The sequence below is a fragment of the Oryctolagus cuniculus genome, chromosome 5, assembly GCF_964237555.1.
Source record: "Oryctolagus cuniculus chromosome 5, mOryCun1.1, whole genome shotgun sequence".
Taxonomy (NCBI): Eukaryota; Metazoa; Chordata; class Mammalia; order Lagomorpha; family Leporidae; genus Oryctolagus; species Oryctolagus cuniculus.
In genome coordinates, this window is record NC_091436.1 from 89,576,871 (window position 1) to 89,594,543 (window position 17,673).

Below are 17,673 nucleotides of genomic sequence, written 5' to 3' on the forward strand. Positions count from 1 at the left end.
TTCCTTCAAAATTTGTAATGCAGCATTCTTAGAGTTGGAAAGTCTTCAACTAATCACTTACAGTTATTCCCCTAAAATTACATTTCTGAAACTTTAGTAATTTTTATTTCCTTTGAATGTGCTGTTTACTAAGTCATCAATATGCTTACTATTAGTACATAATTGATCAAAACAACAAAAATATATTACAGATTTAATCAATATAATGAAACATAAACGTAAAATTTTATTGCGAATGCATCTTTATTGAGATAGTGCTGTGTTGTTTTAATTAATTCATGTCTCTAAGTGATGCTAAAACGTATAATTCAGCAGAAATTATGTTCCTAAGTTTTAATTTAAAAGCTGTAAATTCTGAGGAAATTTTTTGCACAAATATGTAGATAGGAATGAAAGTTTTGTTATAGAAAGCTACTCACAATGAAATTCCTTTGATGCAAATCAATGATTTCCAAAGAAAGGGAGCTGATCTAATGCCACCCCCCCTTTTATTGTGCTGAAATATTTATTTGCCATTTTAACTATCTTTTTTTTTTTTTTTTTTTTTTTGACAGGCAGAGTGGACAGTGAGAGAGAGAGAGACAGAGAGAAAGGTCTTCCTTTGCTGTTGGTTCACCCTCCAATGGCCGCCCGTGGCCGGTGTGCTGCGGCCAGCGCACCACGCTGATCCAAAGGCAGGAGCCAGGTGCTTCTCCTGGTCTCCCATGGGGTGCAGGGCCCAAGCACTTGGGCCATCCTCCACTGCACTCCCTGGCCACAGCAGAGAGCTGGCCTGGAAGAGGGGCAACCAGGCCAGAATCCGGCGCCCCAACCAGGACTAGAACCTGGTGTGCCAGTGCCGCTAGGCCGAGGATTAGCCTATTGAGCCACGGCGCCAGCCTTTTTTGTTTTATTTTGTTTTGTTTTGTTTTTTGTTTTAACTATCTTTAAGTGTACTGTTTAGTGGCATCAATTACATCTGTACTACTGGGAAGCCATCACACCACCACTGATCTCCAGAACTTGTTCATTTTCTGAAACTACAACTCTGCATCAAGCACTGAACCATCTCCCACCCCCCTTCTTCCCTCTCTCTGGTCCCAGGAGACCACAAGATTCCTTTCAGGCCCACCTGGATCATGTTCCTATCTTAAGGTCAGCTATGCCATATAACAAGATCACAGGAATGGTAGTTTGTCATGTTTATAGCTTCTGAGCATTTGCACAGAAAAATTCCATCTTCCATAGTCTATCCTCTTCCCCTTCAAAATTCACATTCCTCCAAAATTAGGGCTTCACCCATTGTAGCATCAAGTCAAAGTTGTTAAATCTATTAATTTGGTGTGCAAGGTATAATCATATTTCTATGCTCTAGCAATGAAAAAACATTAACATGAAATAAAATAATTCCATTTATAGCATAAAGAAGAATAAAATAATCAGGAATAAACTTAAGACAAGAAGTTGAATTAGGGTTCTCCAGAGGACCAGAACCAGTAGAATCTTTATCTGTATGTATATATCTATAGAAAAGAGATGGAAGAATTTATTTGAGAATTGGCCTAGAAAATCGCAGTGGTTGAAAAGTTCTACAGTGGCCATCTGCATGTTGGAGAGTTAATAATGCTGGCTTAATCCAAGAAACCAGAAGTCACAGCACGATGACGAACAAGGGTCCTGCCTGCGGTCTGAGGCCCCCAGTCCTGTGAAGCCGCAGAGGGCCACCTGGTCAAGTCCCAGACTCCAAACTCTGAAGAAACTGGAGTCTGATGTTCAAGGGCAGCAGCAGCATTAAACCTGCCTGCTCCAGCAGGAAGAGCAGAACTTGAGGTCCGTAGCTGGTTAGGGTCTTCCCACTCAGTTCACCTGAAATTAACCATCACAGAAGCATAAAACTTGTACTCTGGAAACTGTAAAACAGTAATTGGAAGAAATTAAAGAAAATCCAAGTCAATGGAAAAGTATTCTATCTTCCTGGATTGGGAGAGTTAATATTGCTGAGATGGCAGTACTCACAAAATTGATCTACAGGTTCAATAAAATCCCTATTAAAATCCTAGCTGCTTTTTTTTCTTTATGGAAATTGACAAGATAGATAATCATAAAATTCATATAGAAGTGCAAAGTACCCAGAATGGCCAAAATAATTTTGAAAGATAAGAATAAAATTTTTGAGGACTCATACTTTCCAATTTCAAAATTCACTACACAATTGCAGTAATCAAGACTATGGTATTGGCATAACAAAAAACATAGATAAATGGAAAAAAATGGAGAGTCTGGAAATAAACCCTCACCTTTATGGTGAGTTGATATTCAACAAGTGTGCAAAGACAAATCAACAGGGAAGAGACTACTATTTTGACAAATAGTGCTGGGAAATCTGGATGTTCCCATGAAAAAAAATGCAACTAGACCATTACCTCCCACCATACACAAAAATTAACTAAAAATGAATCATAGACCAAAATATTAGAGCTAATCAAATTCTTAGAATAGAGTACAGGAGTAAGTCTTACGACCTTGGATGCACAACAGTTTTCTATATATGATACCACGAGCATAAGCAACAAAAGTAAAATTAGATAAAATGCAATGTTTCAATATTAAAAATCTTTGTGTTTCAAAGGACAACATAAAGAAAGTGAAAAGTCAGTACCCTAATTTATATTCCACAGTGGTTTTACTAATTTACATTCCCGCCAACATTGCAAGTGTTCCCCTTTCTCCACATTCTCACCAGCATTTGTTACTCTCTGTGTTTTGGATTTTAGTGACAGGGGTGAGGTGATCTCTTATTTTGGTTTTAATTTGTATTTCCCTGATGGCTTGTGATGTTGAGCACTTTAAAATATATTTGTTGGCTATTTGTTTTTAAAATTAGTGCAGCCACTGTGGAAAACATTGTGGAGATCTCTTAAAAAACTAGAATAGACTTGCCATATGATCCAGCAGTCCCACTACTGAGTATATACACAAAAGACTTAAAGACAATATAGTAAAAAGGTATTTGTACCACCATGTTTATAGTAGCACAATAGCCAAAATTTGGAACCAATCATGGTGTTCATCATCAGATAAATGGATAAAGAATATGTAATGTATATATACAATGGAATATTATTCAGCTACAAAAAATGGAATTGTACCATTTGCAGCAAAATGGATGCAACTGGAAGACATCATGTTGAGTGAAGTAAGCTGGACCCAGAAAGACAAATATTGCATGTCCTCCCTTATATGTGGGAACTAAAATTTAAAAACAAGCAAAAAGAGAAAGGAGAAAGAAAGAAAAGAAAGAATGTCTGTATGTATCAGTAGCCTGCAAATATAGTTTTGTAAAACTTTGTTTTATACCTTTGTCAAACCAATAGTTAAGAATGTTATACTACTGTTTTAATGATCTGTGATTACTTTAAAATTTACTGTATATGGGGGAAATGATCATTTTCCCATTCAGCTATTTATAGCTGCTATCTATATGCCCACTAGATTAGATTCATTTTGCTTCTTACTTGTTAAATTTCTTATTTGGTGAAATATTAAGCCTTTTTACTGTAATGTAATTTTAAAATATGTTATCCCAAAACTTAAAAGAGACAAACACAAAGAAAGAGGATGGTAGAGAAAAAAGGGAAGGAGGGAGGGAGGAAGGGAATTTCATTAACTTCTTAGAATTATATTTATAAATCACATTGAATCTGTTAAAAACTAATTAAAATTAAAAATTAGGGGCCGGCACTGTGGCATATTGGGTGAAGCAGCTGCTTGCAGTGCAGACATCCCATATGGGCACTGGTTCAAGTCCCGACTGCTTCATTTCCAATCCAGCTTTCTGCTATGGCCTGGGAAAGCAGTAGAAGATGGCTCCAGTGCTTGGTCCCCTGCACCTGTGTGGGAGACCTGGAAGAAGCTCCTGGCTCCTGGCTTTGGATCTTCACAGCTCCGGTTATTGTGGCCATTTGGGGAGTGAACCAGCAGATGGAAGTTCTCTCTCTGTCTCTCTCTCTCTCTGCCTCTGCCTCTCTGTAACACTACCTTTCAAATATTAAATAATCTTTAAAACATTAAAAATTAAACATATAGGTGTTTTCTAGTTGCTTTTCATATTGATTTCTAGCATAAATGAATTACAGACATGAAACATTCAATATGATCTCAATCTTTTGAAAGTTGGTGAGATCTTTATACTTTATGATCCAACATATAGTTAAATTTTATAAATGTTATGTCATGCTTGAAAATAATGACTGCTACAACATTGTTTATTTTGATAGACAAATTGATCTAGTAAACATATACAATTTGTTCAATCTTCCAAAAAAAAGCCAATACCCACAGAATGGGCAAAAATATTTGCAACACATTTACCTAATACCTTGTCAAAATACAGAATATATAACAAATTATTATAACTCAACAATGTGAAGATAAAAATATAAAAATTGAGTAAATAATTTTGAATAGATATAAATAAAATTAGTTTATATTCTTAAAAATCTAATTTACAATGCTTCACATTCACTAAGCTAACTATAATAAAAGATAGATAATAACAAGTGTTGAGGATGTAGAAATTGGAAACCTGATATATTTCTTGATGGGAAGTTAAATGGTGCAGCTTCATTAGAAAACAGTGGCGGAGCCTTACAAAGCTAGACACAGATTTACAATACGACCAAGCAATTCCACTCCTAAAATATACCCAAGAGAACAGAAAACATAGCTTCACAAAAGTATCTGTACAGAAGTGTGCATCACAGTTCTATTGATAGTAGGCAAACAACCCAAATGTCTATCAATTGATGAATGATTTTAAAAATGTTATATTCATATAACAGAATAATATTTGGCCATAAAAAGGGATGAAATACAAATCTATGCTATGATGTGGATGAACCTGGAAATCTCCATGCAAAGTGAAAACTACAAATTATATGATCAATTTATCTGAAAAATCCAGATTAGGCAAGTCTTTGGAGACAGAAAGTAGAGTAAGGGTTGTGTGTGGCTAGGGATTGGAAATAAAGAGGAGTAACTGTGAATGGGTATGGGGTTCCTTTTCAGGATGAAGGAAATGTTGTATAATTACATGATGGTAATGGTTGCACAAGTCTATGAATAACTAAAAACCATTTTAAAAATATGAGTGTTATGGAAAGTAAATTGTATCTCAACAAAGCTGATATTAAAATGAGAAAAAGTTTAACCTGGCAGGAGGATATGAGTGGATTGAATTGCATGAAGGAAGTGATATAATGTTAACAGACTATACATTGCTTATGCTCAGTGATGGGAATGGAGAAAAACTCAAGATATAAACCAAAAGTAGAGTTATAGGATGTAGCAACTTCCATGGTAAGAGGATTGAGGAAGGAAGGATTTGAGAGGCTTTGCTCCTGGGTTCAGAGAATGGCTGTGCTATGGAGAAGTGAACAAGAACCTGGCAAGGGTGCAGGGGGTCAACATGATGCTGGGGTTGAAGATCTAAGTGGAATATGAAGGGGATTAAGAAGGAGATGTCTAAAAGCCATTGAGTGTCCTTACAGAACATAACAGCTAACTTTCTTAGTGAACTTGCTATATGCCAGATACCATTTTATGTATTTGACATGTATTAACTCATTTAACCCTCACAACCACCCTATGAGTTAGGGACTATAAATATTTATATGAGTATTTTACAAATGAAGAAACCCAGGCTCTGGAAGTTTAAATAATTGCCCAAAAGTTCAATATGAACTTAGACTCTGAACTTCTCTACCAGTGCTACCTTTCTAGATAACAATTGGATACTGGTCATTTTCTGAGCAGTATTCATCTCCATAGTTCACAACTGCTTTTCATTTGTGTCCAAAAGAAAAAGCAAATCATCCAGAAGTATTTTAGTCTTGATTTGTATAACTTGATTTTGAAATATACCTGAAAATGGAAACAATCATCTTACTGGCAAATAAACTGTTACTGAAATTTGACACTTTGGGCCATTATGAAGAGCAGGTATCAGAAAGATTTATGTATCAGCCAAGGTTTAGAACTGCTGTCACTGCCATGCTCCATAAAAGACAGTCAGCTCTGATCATCTCTCTCTGAATTCTGTAATACAGGTGGAGTTACTGTTTTTGGAGAGCTTGAGATTTTATTTCTACTAAACATTATTAGCTTTGCAGTTACCTTTCTGGAATGATTCCTAAAGATTAATTTGCAAAAGTAATTGTACCTATAGTAAAGATTGCCTGCCATATTCAATCCCTTGATATTTAAAATGACTCACCTCTGTCTCCCACTAAGAGATAATGATATGGCTTTTATTCCTTTTTTTCAAAAGGAGTTTATACTGTCTGATATGTGTTCCTGTGAACGAGGGTTGTAGGGGAAAGCAGTCACACACAGCCTGTTGACCCTTGCGTGGCTGCACAAATGTTGCACAAATGTGTGCTGTGGGCCTAAAGCATTTCCTTAGAATGGAGACAAGGTGCTGGCACAGCCTACATTGGGCGTGTCATCTTGCTTGAGATCATTTTTCTTTGTTCAGTGTTTGATGTGTACATTTTCATTCTGCTTAAAATGTATGCATCCTACAGCACATGGCCAACCCACTGCTGTCTGTGTTGCTGCCAGAGGAAGAAACAGGGTCTGAAGCATAAATTGGTATTTGCAGACCATCTCCCTGTGTCGGCTGTGTGACAAGACCGGCTGACTATGGGATGTCTATTGATGCCCATCTTGCTCTGCTGCTTCTCTTTGTGGGAGAAATTGTTGGTCCATGCAGTGCCTGTTGGAGCAGTGTCTTTCTTGGTGACCCTGACACCTGCAAACCATGCAGTGGGGTGATATCTTAGGACTGCTGCTCCTGGTGGTGAACATTCTTATGCTGTGCTTCACACAGTGGGACTCTTCCTCTGGGTGTGGTAGCAGCTTTCACTTGCTTGATAAAGCTGAGAAACCAAATGCTGGAACTCTTAGGCTTATGTCAAGCCTTCACAAGCTAAAAATAACCAAAATGATTCCAATGGTATTCATTTTTAAATAAAGATAAGAAAAAAGAAAAATTGCCTTGAGAAAAATACAATCATTGTTTAGATGTGGGGGCATATTTTTCCTAGTTTTTGAGTTTTTCTTTTAAAATATACTTTATTTTAAAAGGAACATAGTTTTTGAAAGATTTGCTTATTTATGTATTTGAAAGGCAGAACTACAGAGAGAGAGAATCTTCCATCTACTGATTCATTCCCCAAATGGCTGAAATAGTATAGCTATTGGCCAGGCCAAAGACAGAAGCTAGGAACTCTATTCAAGTCTTCCACCTGGGTACAGGAGCTCAAGTATTTGGGCCATCTTCTGCTAACCTTTTAAGTGCAATAGAAGGAAGCTGGATAGGAAGTGGAACAGCCAGGACTTGAGCTGGTACTCCAATATGGAATCTTGGCGTCGCAAACTGCAGATCAGCCCACTGCACCACAATGGCCAGCCCTGCAAAGAACAGTTTTAGATTTATTTTAAAAAGTTGCAAAGACAGTATACAGATTCCCTTATACCCTGTGTCCAGTTTCTCCTATTATTAACATCATATATTAATATGGTTATTTGTTACAATTAATGAATCAATATGAATACATTATTGCTAACTATATAATGTAACACTAAGATTGCCTTAGTTTTTATCTTTTTCCCTTTTCCTGTTCCAGATATCCATCGAGGACAATAAGCCCTTCATGTTGGTGACAATTTCTAATACTCCTCTTGTGTTTGGTGACTTTGCCAGATCTGAGGAATCAGGAATTTTATATAATGTCTTTGATGGGGGTTTGTCTGATGTTTTCCTGATGATTAGACTAGGATAATGGAGGTAAGGAGGAACATAGAGCTGAAGTGCCATTCTGATCACACTGCATCCTGGGCACCTACTGTGTATATGACTTGTTGCTACTGAAAATTTCAAATGCCTGGATGCTGCAATGTTTCTCAGGTTTCTCCACTGAAAAACTCCTCCCAGCCCAGTCCTCCCCTTCATGTTCACTGTGGAAGGAAGTCCCCCTGCTCAGCCCACACTTACCGGGGAGAGGGGGTTATGCTCTGCTTCCTTGAGGGCAGAGGAGCTACATAAATATTTTGGGATTCTTCTGTGTGAGATATTTGTCTTCTTCCCATCATTGTATTTGTTTATTCAATTATTTATTTATAAGGGTTTGGATTTATAGATTTGTATTTTTATGCTTTGTGCTATGATCTACTACTAATTTATGTATATTCTTGCTTAAATTGTTCCAGTTTTGGCCATTTGGAGCTCTTTCTGTTGTCACCTGTATTCGTACTCTTTATACACCTTTATAATTATGTTTTTGTTGTTTAATATTTTCTTACTTTCTGGTACTGAAAGATGGTAAGTCTATTTTTCATGGACCCAGTCCTAGAATCAGTCATTTCTTCAAGGATCCGAGGTCCTTTTATTAGAGAAAGGGTGTTAGGAAGCAAAGTCTGGGTGCTAGGTGTGCTTATTAATATTGGGATACCAATGCATATACTCCCTTTCAGCAGAACAGAGCAAGGAAGTATATATGTACACTCATATACAAGTGCATATAGATATATATGAGTACATATGTATATATGTTTAAATGTAATCATCTATACCTATTTTAAGCTAAACATGAATACATACTGATGTCTTCAAATCTAAGTAATTACTATGTTCATTATTTCAGCTTTCTCCCCTTGCTTGTCTACAACTTCTCACTCCAACAGTGAGAAACCTGGCTCCCACCATCTGCCACCTATTTGCATAATGATTCAATTCCAGCACACTATGTATAGGAGAATCAGAATGGTTAGCCCATGTTCCCATGGGAAACAATTTTATTAACTAGAGTGCAGTAGTTACATGCATTCTATTTTGCCTTTGTTCCTACTATTTGAACTCATTTCCAGACTTATCTGGTACCATTTCTCCCATTTCAATAAGCTTGTACTATATATTTATAATATAATTGGATTCTATTACAGTCATATAGCCAAATGGCAGAGTTCTAACTCCAGCAGGAACTTCTTTACAATAAGAAAAATTATGGTCTAGAAGTGGCATGAATGATCTAAAAATAGGCTGACCTCTCTTCCCATCCTCTTGGCATGGGGTGAATGAGAAAATGAACTAGAACTGTCTCCTGCAATCTGTCTCCCTCAAGAACCAGGGCAAAGAACTGAGAGCTTTATAAGAATAGCAAAAGGTGTAGGGACACATGTTTGCCATGTTTCAGTGGGAAATTTTGGGAAGGAGGGACACAATGAATCTTGGGAACAAGGAGAGGAAGCACGGGGCAGTACTGAGACATGGATGTAGAACACAAGTGATAAGTGTTGCTGCTGTTTGGAGCCATACCAAGCCTCGAGGTTTTAACAAAATTCCTGGATAAAATGCCTTGTACCAGTGCAATTTGAGGCTCAAGGTGAAGCTCATGGTCAGCCTCCTGCTGTGGCAGAGCCCATTTCAGGTCAAATGAAGGCCATTACTGGGACAGCTATAAAGCAAGCTCTACTATAATAATAAGCATGACAAACAAAATTGAAGGCAGATGCTTATATTGGGAAGAGAATTAAATAGTACCCTCAAGCACTTCCAAAATACCCATTTATCCTCAAATCATGGGTTCGATAATTACAAGTCACTCAGACTTTCTTTAAAGCAATTCTGTATAAACTGTATAAAACATACTTATTTGCCCTGTTTTCTGGTAGTGGGTACTTGAAAATAGTGCACTTGTGTTTCTTTAAATATGCTTAATAATTGAAAAATCACTCTGACTACTTTCTCTTTAAAAGAACATGTACCCTCACCCCTCCTCATCATGGTCATTTTTCTTAACCTTGGGCCAAAACAGAGGCAGCTTCCATCTTGTGGTTCTCTGCTCAGATCCCAGTGTTTTCTGTGTTTCCACTCCCCTGTCCTAATGGCTCCAGCTGGAGGAAGACTCTGGGGCTTGTAGAATGGAAGAGATGCTAACTTCACTTCCACAGGGAGAGGCAGCAATAGGGAGGATCACTGTACTAATGAGGGATGGGTCATTCTTTCCCCATATCTGAGGCTGGCATTTTACATTTTAAATAAATTTTTTATTTATTATTATTTATTTTCATTTTACTTGAAAGAGAGGCAGACAAAGAGAACACAGACAAATAGAGAAAGATCTTCCATCAGCTGATTTACTCCTAAATACCTATAATATCTGAAGCTGGACCAGGCCAAAGCCAGGAACCAGGAACTCCATCCAGGTCTCCTACATGGGGAACAAGGATCCAAGTACTTGAGCCATCACCTGCTGCTTCCCAGGATGTGTACCATCAAGAAATTGGATTGAAAGTGAAGCAGGCACTTAAACCAGGCACTCAGAAATGGAACACAGCATTCTAAGTGGCGTCATCTATGCCAAATACCACCTTTTTTTTATGCACCTCTTCATTTTAAAAATGAAGTTATTTAATTTTTAAATTTTAAACTGTCATATTTTAATTCTCAAAATTGTCATAGGTCCCCAGGATCATCAGATTCTGATGAGAGAGAGAGAGAGAGAGACTTGATCTGCTAGTTCACTCCCAAATGCCTGCAATAGCTGACCTTGGGCCAGACAGAAGCCAGTAGTAGTTGTACTTCAGAAGGAAGCAGATTTTAAAAGACAGTTTAGAGAATTAAAAATAACAGTTATTAAGCTAATTCCCAGTGCCTTGAGCATCATCCTTTGGGCTCACTAAATGCTGCCCTGTTGTCAATAAGGGTACCATATAATGCAAAATTGTATCAGAGATTTATCTTCTGTGAAGCCATTTATCTACAAATAAGAAAATAGCATGAAAATATTTAAAATATGTACAAATAAAACATAGGCAAAATAATTATGAGTAGGTACATTGTATAAATAAATATAAATATATTTAAACAATGAATAATAATTATAAACATTTTTAACCCAAAATATGTTTTTTGAGGTGGTATCCCACTCATCTTGATTCAGGGTACTTCTAGAGCTGCTTCCTTCTGAAATACTTGGGCCCCTGCTACTCATGTGGGAGACCAGGGTGGAATTCTTGGCTCCTGGCTTCTGCCTGGCCCAAGGTAAGCTATTGCAGGTATTTGGGGAGTGAACCAGCAGATCAAATCTCTCTCTTTCTCATCAGAGTCTGATGACCCTGGGGACCTGAGATAGTTTTGAAAATTCAGTTCTAATCAGCTGACCATCCTGTGGTATTGATATTGATTTGATTGCTTATTGTATCCAGAGAATGATTAGTTCCAAAGAATTTTATAAAATAGTCTTTGAAAGTTTGTGAATCATTTGGTTAATGTAAAATAGGTTCTTTTACTAAAAGCAAGAACTTTAGGATCTCTAAGATGCTAATACCTATTGGAAAAAGAGAAGATGATATAGTATTAAGTGTTTCAGAGATTACGACAAACGTGTTTTTTAAAAAAGCCTGGTTTTTCTCAATACACCTTTAAAGGTTTTTAAATTGTTTCATATCTGGTCAAGATGAGATTTTTAAGAACTTCATTTTTAATTTGTAATAAAAGTTTTCAACTTGATTTTTTCAAAAAAGTCAACAAACTGCAAGCACCTGCTAATAAAGGTCTTAAATAATAATAAAAAAGAGATTACCAGAATACTATTAAAATCATTTTCTTTTTTGTCATTTTCAATAAATTGAACTTTAATTCCAGATTTTGATTGTAATTTATCCAGCATTTTATGTTTTTTTATTTTTTATGTTTTTAGGAAATAGATATATTTACTTGATTGGACATTGCATAATATACACAAATATTGAAACATCACATGACACTCCATAAATAAACTTCTTACATATATCTGTTAAAATAAAATAAAGAGCTGGAGATGCGGCACAGCAGGATAAGCCCCCTGCTTACAAAGGCCAGCATCCCATATCTGAATACCAGTCGAATACTCAGCTACTTGGATGCATGGTCTTTCTCTCATTGTCTCTCCCTCCCTCTCTATCACTTTGCATTTCAAAGAAATAAATCTTTTTAAAAATTAAAATACCTTACACCTTACACAAAATTTCACTCAACATGGATTAAAGACTTAAATCTACAACCGACACCATCAAATTATTAGAGAGCATTGGAAAAACCCTGCAAGATATAGGTACCGGCAATGACTACTTGGAAAACACCCCAGAAGCACAGGAAGTCAAAGCCAAAATCAACATTTGGGATTGCATCAAATTGAGAAGTTTCTGTACTGCAAAAGAAACAGTCAGGAAAGTGAAGAGACAACCGACAGAATGGGAAAATATATTTGCAAACTATGCAACAGATAAAGGGTTGATAACCAGAATCTACAAAGAAATCAAGAAACTCATAATTTCTTTATCCAGTCTACCATTGATGGGCATTTAGGTTGGTTCCAGGTCTTGGCTATTGTGAATTGTGCTGCAATAAACATTAGGGTGCAGACCGCTTTTTTCTTTATCAATTTAAACTCCTTTGGGTAAATTCCGAGGAGTGGGATGGCCCATCAATGGTAGACTGGATAAAGAAATTATGGGATATGTATTCTTTAGAATACTATACCGCAGTAAGAAACAACGAAATCCAGTCATTTGCAACAAAATGGAGGAATCTGGAACACATCATGCTGAGTGAAGTAAGCCAGTCCCAAAGGGACAAATACCACATGTTCTCCCTGATCGGTGACAACTGACTGAACACCAAAAAGGAAACCTCCTGAAGTGAAATGGACACTATGAGAAATGGTGACTTGATCAGCATAGCCCTGACTGCTAATGGACAACTTAATACAATATCCCTCATAGTATTTTTTTTGTCTGTTCTACTTAATATGACCGGTTTAATTCTGTAATTATCACAGTTATTCTTAAGTGTTGAAAATTAACTGAAATGTGATCCCTGTTAAACATAAAAGTGGGAATAAGAGAGGGAAGAGATGTATAATTTGGGGCATGCTCGGGCTGACTTGCCCCAATTGGTAGAGTTGGAAACATACCAGGGGATTCCAATTCAATCCCATCAAGGTGGCATGTACCAATGCCATCTCACTATTCCAAGTGATCAATTTCAGTTCACAATTGATCATAATGAAATCATAATGAAAGGACTAAGAGTCAAAGGGAGCACATAAACAAGTCTAGTATCTGCTAACACTAACCGATAGAATAAATAAAGGGGAGAGTGATCCAACATGAGAAGCGAGATACTCAGCAGACTCATAGAATGGCAGATGTCCTAAATAGCACTCTGGCCTCAGAATCAGCCCTAAAGGCATTCGGATCTGGCTGAAAAGCCCATGAGAGTATTTCAGGCATGGAAAGCCAAGACACTCTGGCAAAAAGATCTCTGTGAGTGAGATCCCAGTGGAAAGAACAGGTCTTCAAAGAGGGAGGTGCCTTTCTCTGAAGGGAGGAGAGAACCTCCACTTTGACTATGACCGTGTCTGAACAAGATAAGAGTCGGAGAACTCAGAGGGCTTCCATAGCCTTGGAAACTCATGACTGGTGCATAGGGAGATTACTGATGCCATAAACAGGAGTGTCAATTTGTAAAGTCAACAACAGGAGTCACTGTGCACTTACTCCTCATGTAGGATCTCTGTCCTTAATGTGCTGTACACTGAGGCTTAATGCTATAACGAGTACTCAAACAGTATATTTCACTTTGTGTTTCTATGGGGGTGCAAACGATTGAAATCTTTACTTAATGTACACTAAACTGATCTTCTGTAAAAAAAAAAAAAAAAGAAATTATCAATTCCCAACTTGACTCTCACTGGGATTAAACATGACAATAGGTCTGACCTGATTTCATCATCATTTAAAAAAAATCATCTATTATTTTTCACTTTATGTTTCTGTGTGGGAGCAAACTGTTGAAATCCTTACTTAAGGTATACTAAGCTGATCTTCTGTATATTAAGATAATCGAAAATGAATCTTGATGTGAATGGAAGGGGAGAGGGAGTGGGAAAGGGGAGGGTTGTGGGTGGGAGGGACGGTATGGGGGGGGAAGCCATTGTAACCCATGAGTCGTACTTTGGAAATTTATATTCATTAAATAAAAGATAAAAAAAAAATCAAGAAACTCCACAACATCAAAACAAACAACCCACTTAAGAGATGGGCCAAGGACCTCAATAGACATTTTTCAAAAGAGGAAATCCAAATGGCCAACAGACACATGAAAAAATGTTCAAGATCACTAGCAATCAGGGAAATGCAAATCAAAACCACAATGAGGTTTCACCTCACCCCGGTTAGAATGGCTCATATTCAGAAATCTACAAACAACAGATGCTGGAGAGGATGTGGGGGACAAAGGGACACTAACCCACTGTTGGTGGGAATGCAAACTGGTTAAGCCACTATGGAAGTCAGTCTGGAGATTCCTCAGAAACCTGAAGATAACCCTACCATTCAACCCAGCCATCCCACTCCTTGGAATTTACCCAAAAGGAAATTAAATTGGCAAACAAACAAGCTGTCTGCACATTAATGTTTATTGCAGCTCAATTCACAATAGCTAAGACCTGGAACCAACCCAAATGCCCATCAACAGTAGACTGGATAAAGAAATTATGGGACATGTACTCTATAGAATACTATACAGCAGTCAAAAACAATGAAACCTGGTCATTTGCAACAAGATGGAGGACTGTGGAAAACATTATGCTGAGTGAATTAAGCCAGTCCCAAAGGGACAAATATCATATGTTCTCCCTGATCAGCGACAATTAACTGAGCGCAAAGGGGAAACTTGTTGAAATGAAATGGACACTATGAGAAACAGTGACTTGATCAGCTCTTGTCCTGACTGTTGATGTACAATGTAATACTTTATCCATTTTAGTTTTTTTTTTGTTCTAGTACCATTGGTTGAACTCTGTAATTAACACACAATTATTCTTAGGTGTTTAAATTTTAACTGAAAAGTGATTCCTGTTAGGAATTTGGAAAACATTATGCTGAGTGAAATAAGCCAAACCCAAAGGGACAAATACCACTTGTTCTCCTTGATAGGTGACAACTAACTGAGCACCAAAAAGGAAACCTGTTAAAGTGAAATGAACACTATGAGAAACAGTGACTTGATCAGCCTTCACCCTGACTGTTGATGAGCAACTTGATATGTTATCCCTCTTAGTATTTTTTTTGTTTGTTCTACTTAATACTTTTGGTTGAATACTGTAATCAATACACAATTCTTCTTAAGTGCTGAAACTTAACTGAAAAGTGATCGCTGTTAAATGTAAGAGTGGGAATAAGAGAGGGAAGAGATGTGCAATTCGGGACATGCTCAAGCTGACTTACCTCAAACGGTAGAGTTAGAAACATACCAGGGGATTCCACTTCAATCCCATCAAGGTGGCATGTACCAATGCCATCTCACTAGTCCCAGTGATCAATTTCTGTTCACAATTGATCATAACGATAGGACTAAGAACCAAAGGGATCACATAAACAAGACTAGTGTCTGCAAATACTAGCTGATAGAAGAAAAAAGGGAGAGAATGATCCAACATGGGAAGCAAGATACACAGCAGACCCATAGAATGGCAGATGTCCTAAACAGCACTCTGGCCTCATAATCAGCCCTTAAGGCATGCGGATCTGGCTGAAAAGCCCATGAGAGTATTTCAGGCATGGAAAGCCAAGACACTCTGGGGGGAAAAAAAAACCTAAATGAAAGATCTCCATGAGTGAGATCCCAGTGGAAAGAATGGGTCATCAAAGAAGGAGGTACCTTTCTCTGAAGGGAGGAGAGACTTCCACTTTACCATGACCTTGTCTAAATATGATCAGAGTCAGTGAAATCAGGGGGCTTCCATAGCCTTGGCAGCTCATGACAAGTGCCTAGGGTAATTACTGATGCCATAAACAAGAGTGTCAATTTGTTAAGTCAACAACAGGAGTCACTGTGCACTTACTCCTCATGTAGGATCTTTGTCCTTAGTGTGCTGTACATTGAGATTTAATGCTATAACTAGTACTCAAACAGTATTTTTCACTTTATGTTTCTGTGTGGGAGCAAACTGTTGAAATCTTTACTTAATGTATGCTAAACTGATCTTCTGTATAAAAAGAGAATTGAAAATGAATCTTGATGTGAATGGAAGGGGAGAGGGAGTGGGAAAGGGGAGGGTTGCGGGTGGGAGGGACATTATGGGGGGAAGCCATTGTAATCCATATTCTGTACTTTGGAAATTTATATTCATTAAATAAAAGTTAAAAAAAATAGAAAATATTTTTTAAAAATCAAAAAGATTATGTGCATCCATGTCTCTCTTCTGTTCTGTGCCATTTACCAAAGTATATTTATTTATTTATTTATTTTTATTTCTTTTAGCTTTTATTTAATGAATACAAAAATCATAGGCACAGCATTATAATATAGCGATTCTTTCCTCCATACCCAACCTGCCACCTCCATTCCCATGCCACCTCCTATTCCCTCTCCTGTCCCATTCTTCATTAAGATTCATTTTTAATTATCTTTATATACAGAAGATCAACTCTATAGTAAGTAAAGATTTCAACAGTTTGCACCTACACAGACACACAAAGTATAAAGTACTGTTTGAAGACAAGTTTTATAGTTAATTCTCATAATATAACTCATTAAGGACAGATGTCCTATATGGAGAGTAAGTGCACAGTGACTCCTATTGTTGATTTAACATTGACACTCTCTTTTCATGAGCTGCCAAGGCTGTGAAAGCCTTTTGAGTCCACAAACTCCATCAGTATTTAGACAGGGCCATAGCAAAGTAGAAGTTCTCTCCTCCCTTCAGAGAAATGTACATCCTTCTTTGATAGTCCCTTCTTTCCACTGGGATCTCACTCACAGAGATTCTTCATGTAGAACATTTTTTGCCATGGTGTCTTGGCTTTCCATGCCTGAAATATTCTCATGGGATTTTCAGTCAAACTGGAATGCCTTAAAGGCTGATTCTGAGGTCAGAGTGCTGTTGAGGGCATTTGTCTTTCTTTGACTCTGCTTTGTGGCCTGCTTCCCATGTTGGATCATTCTCACCTTTTTAATTCTATCTATTGTTATCACCAGACACTTGATCTTATTTATGTGATCCCTTTGAGAATTAATCCTATCTATATGATCAGTTACACACTTAATATGATCACTTTAACATATAAAATGGCATTAGTACCACCTAGCTTAATGGGATTTGGAGTCCCATGGCAAGTTTTTTTTTTTAAATGGCCAACAGGCACATGAAAAAATGTTCAAGGTCATTAGCAATCAGGGAAATGCAAATCAAAACCACAATGAGGTTTCACCTCACCCCGGTTAGAATGGCTCACATGCAGAAATCTACCAACAACAGATGCTGGCGAGGATGTGGGGAAAAAGGGACACTAACCCACTGTTGGTGGGAATGCAAGCTGGTCAAGCCACTATGGAAGTCAGTCTGGAGATTCCTCAGAAACCTGAAGATAACCCTACCGTTCGACCCAGCCATCCCACTCCTTGGAATTTACCCAAAGGAATTTAAATTGGCAAACAAAAAAGCGGTCTGCACCCTAATGTTTATTGCAGCTCAATTCACAATAGCTAAGACCTGGAACCAACCTAAATGCCCATCAACGATAGACTGGATAAAGAAATTATGGGATATGTACTCTTTAGAATACTATACCGCAGTAAGAAACAAC